Source organism: Ictidomys tridecemlineatus, chromosome 6 (assembly GCF_052094955.1).
Source record: "Ictidomys tridecemlineatus isolate mIctTri1 chromosome 6, mIctTri1.hap1, whole genome shotgun sequence".
NCBI lineage: Eukaryota > Metazoa > Chordata > Mammalia > Rodentia > Sciuridae > Ictidomys > Ictidomys tridecemlineatus.
In genome coordinates, this window is record NC_135482.1 from 199,810,083 (window position 1) to 199,819,595 (window position 9,513).

A 9,513-nucleotide genomic window follows, 5' to 3' on the forward strand; every position below is an offset into this window, starting at 1 on the left:
TTTAGGAGGGGTTGAGGGGAGGTCATGTAAATTGTCACCATGGCTCAGGCCTGGGAATGACACCTTGTTTGTATCCTGAGAGACACTGAAACGCACCTCAGGGCCTGTCCCAGCGGTGCCCTTGGTCTCATCTGGGATTCTCCTGCAGTCTCGGGCCAGACGTACCGCCGTTATGGACTGACATGCGCCCTGCTCTTCACGTCATGACATCATAAACAGACACTTGATCCCCCCATGGTTCCCATTTCCCGATGGCACGGCCCTGCCGCGGCATCCCTCACGCTGGGACCCTGTCAGACCATGGGTGCAGGAACGCCTTCACCACTTCTGTCCCATGGAAGGTGGCTGAGGAGCGGGATCTGCCAGCATGTCCACGGGAAGCCAAGGATGGGCGGAGTGTGCCGGAGCCAGGCCCTGCCTAAGGACAGGGAGAGCGGGCCCTGCTGGTGGCTGCCTGTGGACTGCAGCTTGGGGTCGCGGGGTGACTCACTATGGTGTTGCAGAGGCTGCGTCCTCGTCTGCAGTCCTTCACACCCGCCTAGCGGCCACGCGTCACCCTGGGGCCTTTGCTCCCTGGGCTCACCTGCCCCTGGGCCTGAAGATGAAGCTGCACCAGCAGAGGGTGGTTCTGATTCCCATGGTTCTCGTTTTTGTTTTTGAGCAGTTTGTCTTTGGAGACAGGGTCCTGCTAAGTTGCCAGCTGGCCTCGAACTGCGGGCCACCCGCCTCAGGCTCCCAGGGGCTGGATGTCAGGTGTGGCCTCTGCTCCTGGCTGAAAGGCCTCAGTGTGGAACAGAGCACTGAGGGTGAGGTGCAGTGGGCTTTCAGGTGGTGCTGACCACACAAGAGGCTGACTGGCCCTGAGGGCGACCACAGTCCCCCACCGACAGCAGCAAGATGCTCTTCCAAGTCCCAACTCTGTCATTTCCAAGACCCATGGGCTGAGGATCAGTGCCGATGAGGGGCAGAGGGGAGTCCGCAGAGCAGGCCCTGGGCGGGGGCCACCTGGGGTGTGAGAGCTCCTGTGCTGCTGCAGTTCAGGGCCACTGCTGGCCAATACCTGACCCGCCAAGCGCTCCCAGGCCCGCCGCGGCAGGGTCTGGTTTCCAAGGCTGCAGGGCCTGGTTCTCTCCTTTCAGCAGCAGGGCCGTCTCGGGCCTGGGTGGATCTTTGTCTGAACTGAGGTGCTGGACAAGCCTGAGGTTCCCAGTGTGGGGCAGGTTGGCCTTCTCTGGGCAGCAGCGCCCCCTCCACGTGGGAACACAGCTGTCTGGCCGGGACGCCTGGTGGTGCCTTTCCTGCTCAGTCCCTGGAAGAGATCTGGGGTATCCTCTTACACAGCCTTCTAGCAGAGTGCTGAAGCCCCATGAATTTTTAAAATCCGAGGCTGCCCCTGGGCTGGCCTCCCACCCCCCACCCCACCCCCGCTGGCCCTGGCTTGCATTATTCAGGGGTTATTTGGTTTCAGGAGGAGTCATGTTGGACTCCAGCCCCCCAGGATGGGTGAGAGCTGAGCCAGGCCAGGCCCACGGTGTCTCTGCAATGACCGTCCCTCGGGAGGTCAGGGCAGGGCACCCTCAGGTGCATCTCACGCACTCTCTTCTCCACAGCTTGCAGCTCACGCCTGCTCTTGAGTCTCACAGGCCCTGTCTTTCAAATTGACCTCTGCAAGGGCCCCCACAAGTCCTCCTGCCCTAGCCGGGGAGACTCGGGCTTGGGCAGGGTTGTCTTGAGCGGCCCCGGCAGGAAGTGCGGGCTGACCCAGGACATCGGGACAGACCCACTCACCTTTGACTGAGGTCTGGGGAGAGGAGGAACTGGTGCCATTCCTTGCCCCTGGGAACCTATGAATAGTGGGCCCTCTGGGAGCCTGAGACTCGGTGGTGCCCCTGGATTCTCTTGGCTCTGGTGCCCACTCAGCCCTGACCTCCAAGGTCCCAAACCAGGCTTGGTAGGCACACCAGTCATCCCAGCACCTGGGGAGGCAGGGGCAGGAGGATTGTGAGTTGGAGACCAGCCTGGGAAAGTCAGCCAGACCCATCTTAAAAATGTCCCCTGAGCCGTCCAATGAAGTCCCTTAGCCCCCAATCCTTAGACCTATCTGCCACAAGGTGGGGGTGGCAGGGGTGGCTGCTCACGGAGCCACGTCCCACACTACACCCATCATCTCCAGAGAGAACTCACGGGCTCCTGCCAGGGCTTCCCAACAGCCCCCAGGTGACAGATGCCAGGCTGGCAGAGGGAGAGAGGGAGGGGTGGGGTGGGCACTTGGGACCGTCCCTGTACTCTCTGCTGGCCTTCCCTGCAGACTGCACGTGGGATGGGGGCTTCCCTGCTGTACTGAGACTGTTTTGGGGGAAGCCTGCACAATCCATCTTCCCAGTTACCCTAGTGTCTTGCACACAGAATTCCAGGAGATACTTTTTGACTGCAGGAAAGTCTAGATCCAGGTGAATGTCCACTTTCCCTCCTGGAGGCGCAGTGCCTGGAGGGTCAGACCCACCTGGCTCGTTTCTTACTTGGTCAGCTGTTTGGCCTGGGAAAGGCACTTAGTCCTGGGCACCTCTGGGCACCAGGCGAGCAGGAACAGGTGCACGCAGTGTGCAGCACGTGGAGGCGCTCAGCCAGGGCAGGTCCCATCTCTGGAGCCCGCGGTGCCTTCTGAGGCCCAGGTTGAGCTCAGCCCAGGTCTGGGTGTGAGGAACAGGTAGGAGTCGGGTGTCTGCCCCCTGCTCTGTGTTCATGGGAAGGCTGTCCAGGGGGAGCCTGAGGTGCGCTGGAAAGAGGGCACGAGGAACAAGAGCCAGGGCCCACCCACCCGTCTGTTTATTAAGAAAAAGACATCTGATAGAAGATTCCACCCAAATAAGGGCAGGAATAGTGTTTCCAGAAACGGGGGCTGGGGTCAGCCCCATCCCATTGGGCATTTCCCGCAGCGTGCAATGCCACGTCGAGACCCTCGTCGCTCAAGGCTGAGGGGAGGGCCTGGCTCAGTGCAGGTGCACGCTCCCTCTCCTTGGAGTCTGTAGCCATTTACCCAGGCTCAGACCACGCAGCAGGCGGCCTCATCTCATCAGCGCCTTTCGGGAGAGCTGAATCCCATGACACCGGGAGAACACCCAGATCCCAGACTGCAGCTCCCCGAGGAGCGGGCTGAGGCCACTGCCGGTCGGCATGGGGCTCTGGCCGGGCGTGGGAGGAGGCTGTTGGAGCATCTGACTGCAGCCTCTGGTTCCTGCCACACCAGCTCCCAGTGGACACGAGTGACAGACAACTTCTGGCTCCTCAGACTGGGAGCTGGGCTGGCACCTTCTCCAAACAAGCATGAGAGCCTGTCCCTCCCAGGAAGACTACTGGCAGCACTGACCCAGGCAGCACGGCAGGTTTCAGGTGGCAGTGGGGATTTGGGAAAGCTTGTTTGCTACTGTGAGCTTCATAGAGGCCAGTAATCCTTTAAGTGACCAGTGCATGATCCCTCAAAGTCGTGCGTGGGAACAGCACCATCCCACAGCAGGAGGGTCTGGGGGTTTCCACACACAGAAGAAAAGTACTGGGGCTCTCAGGGTCCACCGCCATCGACTTGGAAAGCTGTGTCTCTCGTTTGGGTGTCCAGAAGATGTGAGTCAGGGCTCTTCAGAGAGACGGGACAAACAGGATTAGAGCAAGACATGATCAGGCGGCAGGCGGGAGGGTTGGCCGGGGGACTTGGCTCATGTGATTCCGGAGGCTGAGAAGCCTCACCATCTGCTGTCTGCAGCCAGAGGCCCGGGAGGCCTGTCGTGGGGCAGGTCCCAGGCTCAGAACCAAGGCACCGGTGGATGACTCACAGGCTGAGGTCTCAGACCTGGGGACTCTGGGTGCTGGCAAAGGCTCGGAGTCCAGGGCCCAGCCTCGGGGATGAAGCTGCCCCGGCTCCGGGAGCGTGGGCAGCCTCTGCCCTGCCTGGTTCTGCCCAGGCCCAGTCTGTCCTGTGGGTTGACACACAGTGGCTCAGACACACGCATCCACGCCCTGAGGCTCTCAGTTCTGCCCACGTCCCCCTGGTACCGTCCAGCCACACCGAGGTGAGCCTTCTCTCCTCCACACCGGCCATGTGCCAGTCTCCTCAGGAAACCCTCCCAGACAGGCCAGAGTCAGGTGCCAGAGCTGTCTAGGTGCCCCCAGTCCAGCTGACCCTGAAAGCAGCCGTGGCAGACAGCAGTACAGCAGGCCCTCGGCTTTCCCCGGCCCAGCCACGTGGTTGTGAGAGGCCAATCACTCCCTGCTTCCACCGGACCGTGCCCCGAGAGGAACAGAGACACCCGCTCACCAGCGTCCAGCTGGCCCTGCTAAGGCTGAGTGCTCCTGGCAGGAGAGTGAGAAGACAGGTCCTGGCGGAACACCCAGTCAGAGCTCGGCAGCAGGGAGGACATGGACGCAGCAGCTGCGCTTGCGGACACCAGTAAACACGCCCAGGGAAAGGTGGCCAGGTGCAGGGTCATCCATAGGAAATGCTAGAACTTGCAGAACAGCCCGAAAGCGGGTCCTGGGAGCTGGGGACAGGTCTGCAGAGGAGGCCCACGAGGGGCACAGGGAAGCTGCAGGGACGGGCGGTGCACCAACCGGTGGTTCACCTCCAACCTGTGACACTTCCACTGCAGAACTGTGCGGACCTGGTGTGCCAGGCAGGCCCCCAGAGGTCTAAGACGACCTTGGGGACAGCCTGGGCAGATGTCAGAGCACCTGCTACACCCAGGTGTGGCGTCCTGGGGGCTGGATCCGGGAGGGGCTCACTCCTGACCCCTGAGTGGAAGTGCCCACAGTCCAGGGCCGCTTGCTCTACCCTGGGTGCCAGCGGGGCCAGGAGACCATCGGGGTGCCTGCCGGCCCCACCCCAGGCCCGTGGTCCGCGCCCAGTGGGCGTCACTGTTGACGAGGGGCTCGCACACACGCGCCACACCATCAGGCTCAGTACTGCCCACGTCCCCCTGGTACCGTCCAGCCCACACCACCCCACGGCCTTCCCATCCGGGCGAGCGCCCGTGCTCTTCCGTTCCGTGGACCTCCTGGGTCCCCGTGGCGCTCACAGGGTGGGACCAGAAGGCGTGTTTCTGAGGCCCGGGTCGCAGGGCGTCTTGCTCCCGGTCTTCGGGAAGCACTGTCCCTCCGCCCTAAGTTTGCTGTTGGCTGGGAGTGGACACTGCTGTCGGCTCCGAAGTCACCCTGCTCTGGTGGGGGGTGGGGTCCTCTGGTGGTGAAGGGCCATTCCTGTGTCTATGGAGACAACTCTGCAGCTCAGCCTTCATTCTGTGTGGAGGTCAGTCACATGGACCAGGCCTGGTGGCCATTTCTGGACACCTGTTCCCTGAGGCAGAATTCCTTCACGTCTGCCCACTCTGGCTGGCTAGCGCGTGCCCTGTGTCTTTGCGCTGCACCCTTGCACGTCAGTGAGGGTCCCCGTGGCCTCCGGGGACTGTGCTGTCACCCTGGTCCCCTGAGGCCTCAGCATGCCTCAGTGCCACCTCCCTGCCCTGGGACCGGGACCTTGGAAACCCGTCTCTGGGCCCTTGTGCTGCCCTGTGTCAGGCCCCAGGCCCACCCAGGAGGGCTCAGGCCTTGCAGCTCCTGGCTCAGCCTCTGGCCTCCTTGGGCCCCTGCATGGGGTCCCCGGACCCAGGTACCTGGGTGGCTTGTGGCCATGGGCCTTGGAGACTGGGCTCAGGTGTCCCATCTGAGGAGGCCGACTTGGGCTACCCAGCAGTGCAGGTGTGGCCCTGTTCCACGTCTGGCCCCTGCCCACCACCGTCCACCCCAGCATGGCCTCCACTCTGCTGCACTCGGGCTCCCGTTTCCAGAGCACGTCTGAGGCTGGGGGTGTGCAGAGCGGGGCATCTCCACTTGGTCCTGGAGGCCTTCTGGGGGACAGCATCCCGAGCGTACACGTGGAGAGGGACCAAGGGTGAGACAGAAGGCAGAACCGGAGGCCGGCCTTGCTTTCCAGCAGTCCCACCCAGAGGCCCCTTCCGAGGTAGGCCCCCAAGGCCCCACCACCCGGGCTGAGCCCCCTTGCAAGGGCCACCACCTCCCCACAGGCAGCGCACAGGGCTAGGCTTCCCGCGAGGAACCAGGCGGTCACTCCTGTTACCCTGTTACTGCTCTCCTCCATGTGGGAATACCACCCACCAGCTCTCCCTCCACTCTGCCAAGCAGGGTCTCCCACACAGGGTGGCCTGCTGCTGCTTGGCCACCGGTGGTAGCACTGGTGCTGCCCACTGCACACGGCTCTTGGTGTCCTCTGCCCCTGACCACAGGTGCTTTAAACTGTAGCCGCCCTGTGTTGTAAGTGTGAACCAGGGTGTCTCCCTGCTGCTGTGTCCCCTGTGCAGGTGGTGTCTAGTGTCCACTGACCAGTGCTTGGTGTGCATCTCTGTGTGGGTGTGCAAGCTGGCCACCTTCGCAGTGGCCTGTGGGGACAGCAGGGCATGATCAACATCACCTGGTTTCCAGGTTCCTGCTTGAGGGCCCAGGTGGACTCAGGACCTCTCTGCTGCTCCAGGGCAGCAGGGCCTAGAGCCTGGGCCTCCTGTGTGTCCTCAGGGAGGGCTGAGGGCCTGCAGTGTCCCTCCCGGGTGTTGTCTCCCAGGTGGCTGCGCCAGGTGTGCCCCCCGCTGTGGGAGCTCCCACACCTTCGTGCTGGTGACTCGGGACCCCAGCTTTGTGGCAGCAGCAGCAGCAGCAGGAGAAGCTGTTGCCGGGCAGTCTCCAGGGCCGTTCCTGATTACGGGGGCATCTTCTCAGGGGGCCGCTGCTGAGCCTTAGCTTCTGCTTGCAGGGCTGGGGGCTGCCTCGGGCCTCGGCGGCAGGCAAGTGCTCCACCAGGGACCAGGCCTGAGCCCTCACAGACAAGTAAGCCCCCCCTCTAGCCCCCTTCTTTCCCACAGCTTCAGGGCAATGGCCAGGAGACGGGGGTCAGTGGGTGTGAACCCCGGCGTCCAACACAGTCCTGTGCAAGCAAAGGACTGTGCTGCTGCCCAAGGCCCTGTGTCGGGGGGCAGGCCAGGAGTGAGCACCCCGGGGTGTGCTCCTGAGGGGCTCTGCACCCCACCCGCACCCTGGGCAGTGCACACTCCCACTCGCCAACGTCCAGCACAGGCTGGCGGACGGGCGGGCGGGCGGGGAGAAGAGGGCGGAGAGATGCAGAGGGAGGGGAGGGAAGAGGGAGGGAGAGAGGCGGGGCCAGAGGAGACTGGGCCTGGCGGCTGCTCCTGCCCCTGTGTGGCCACCATCTGCTGCGCTGCTGCCCAGGGTGAGCGGAGGAGCAGCCCCTAGGGCACTGCCTCTGTGCGCCCCCAGGATGCCGTCCCCACCAGTGCCCGGGCCTCTGGCTCTGCTGGACACCACAGGTGAGCGGGTGGTGGGGGAGTGTCCTGTGAGTCTTGAGGGGTGGGCAGCGAATGTGGGGCCAGGGGGCTGGGTCTGCAGGCCGCACCGGGCCAGTAGGACAAGGGAAAGACTCTGGCCCCAGGGGCCTGGGCCACCTGCCTCCTCGGAGTTTGTCTTGGGGCACCTGGCCCTGGGCAGGCTGCTCAGCCATACCCCTCCCTCCCTTTGCCATCCCTCCTTCCTTCCTTCACCTTTCTCTCTCCCTCCCTCTCTCTCTGCCACCTGGGATAGCAGGTCACATGTCAGCCCTTTTTATTTTTTATTTAGAGACAGGGTCTGGCTGTTACCTAGAGCCTTGCTAAGTTGCTGAGGCTGGCCTTGAACTCATGATCCTCCTGCCTCAGCCTCCTGAGCCTGGATGACAGGCGTGGACCACCCTGCCTGGCTTCTCAGGCCTCGTCCCCTCCATCTCCTAGCCCTGCCCTCCCTCCCTCTCCTCTCTCCCCTAGACCTTTCCTTCCGTCTCCTCTGACTCTGTCTTCCTGTCTCGCTTCCCGTACTCTGTTATTGTGACCCACCGCTGCCCCCCTGCTCCTGGACCCAGTGTGGCTGGGAAATGCTCCTGTTGAGGAACAAGGCAGCTTCCTGCTGCCTGGAGGTGGCCAGGAACGCAGTGTCAGGGGGTGCTTGGTCCCGGCCCGCCCTCCCGGCCACTTCTCCACTTCAATTCACGGAACCTCCAATCGCTGGGTTTCCGAATCAGGCGGGGGGGGGCAGCTGTGGAACCCGGCTGGACAGGGAAAACAGGAAACCTGGTGCAGTGGCTCCCAGGGGCTCTGCCAGAGGTGGCCAGGGCTGTCCTGCAGAGTGCTCTTGCAGGACAGAGGACAGGGCATGCTCTGGAAGAGAAGGCTGTGCCGGGGGTGATGGTGTCAGGCTCCACCCCCTTCAGAAGCCGACCAGCAAGACGGGCTGCTGCTGAGCCTCCGTGGTGCTTGGTCTTACATTTCTCTCTGTTTTTTCATTTAAGATGTCGGTACTACAATGAGAATGAAAAAGCGCAGGAAATATGTTCACAGGAAAAACAGGGGAGAAAATATATGCAGATAATAAAAAGGCAAGGAACTGGTGTTTCCAAAGTGACAGTATCCACGAGACAGGTCTCCACGGACGACCCACCTCGGACACTGGGCAGCACCGCCCGCACAAGGTCCTCCTGATTTCTACCCACTTCTTTCCTTCCTGCACCGTCAGGTCATGGTTCCTCCCTTTTTGCCCTGAACACAGTTCCAACTGCTCTTCAGACCTGGAGTGTCTAGACTGAGCATGTAGCCTGGGTCTTGGGTCCTGCCTCCTCATTCTGTGGTCCTTTCAGTTTTACAGGGTGTGAGGGTTCCTTGTGAGTGCCTGGGAATCCCCACTGGCCCTGGTCAGTCTCAGCTTCTCCCCTCCCCTCCCTCCTCCCTCCCCCTCCTTCCTCCCTCCCCCTTCCCTCCCCTCTTCCCTCCCCTCCCCCTCCTCCCTCCCCCTCTCCCTCCCTCCCCCCTCCCCCTCCTTCCTCCCTCCCCCTCCTTCCCTCCTTCCCTCTTCCCTCCCCTCCCCCTCTTCCCTCCCCTCCCCCTCCTCCCTCCCCCTCTCCCTCCCTCCCCCCTCCCCCTCCTTCCTCCCTCCCCCTCCTTCCCTCCTTCCCTCTTCCCTCCCCTCCCCCTCTTCCCTCCCCCTCCCCCTCTTCCCTCTCTCCCCCTCTTCCCTCCCTCCTCCCCTCCCCCCTCCTCCTCTCCCTCCCTCCCTCCCTCCTTCCTTCCTCCCTCCCCCTCCCTCCCTCCCTCCTTCCCTCCTCCCTCCCCCTCCCTCCTCTCCGCTCCTCCCTCCCCCTCTTCCTCCTCCTCCTCTCCCTCCCTCCCTCCCTCCTTCCTTCTTCCCTCCCCCTCCCTCCCTCCCTCCTTCCCTCCTCCCTCCCCCTCCTCCCTCCCTTCCCCCTCCCTCCCTCCTTCCCTCTTCCCTCCCCCTCCCTCCTCTCCACTCCTCCCTCCCCCTCTTCCTCCTCCTCCCCTCCCTCCCTCCTTCCCTCCTCCCTCCCCCTCCCCCTTCCCTCCCCTCTTCCCTCCCCCCCTCCTCCCTCCCCCTCTCCCTCCCTCCCCCCTCCCCCTC

The 9,513-nt window shown here is 63.2% G+C and overlaps 1 long non-coding RNA gene across 1 annotated transcript; it reads left to right on the top strand.

The window, feature by feature from the left end:
* The first annotated feature begins 7,219 nt into the window (after positions 1-7,219).
* LOC144378449 (uncharacterized) lies at positions 7,220-8,501 on the top strand. The gene is made up of 2 exons (XR_013440092.1): positions 7,220-7,382; positions 8,393-8,501. It is a non-coding gene; the product is annotated as an uncharacterized LOC144378449 (long non-coding RNA).
* Positions 8,502-9,513: the final 1,012 nt, after the last annotated feature.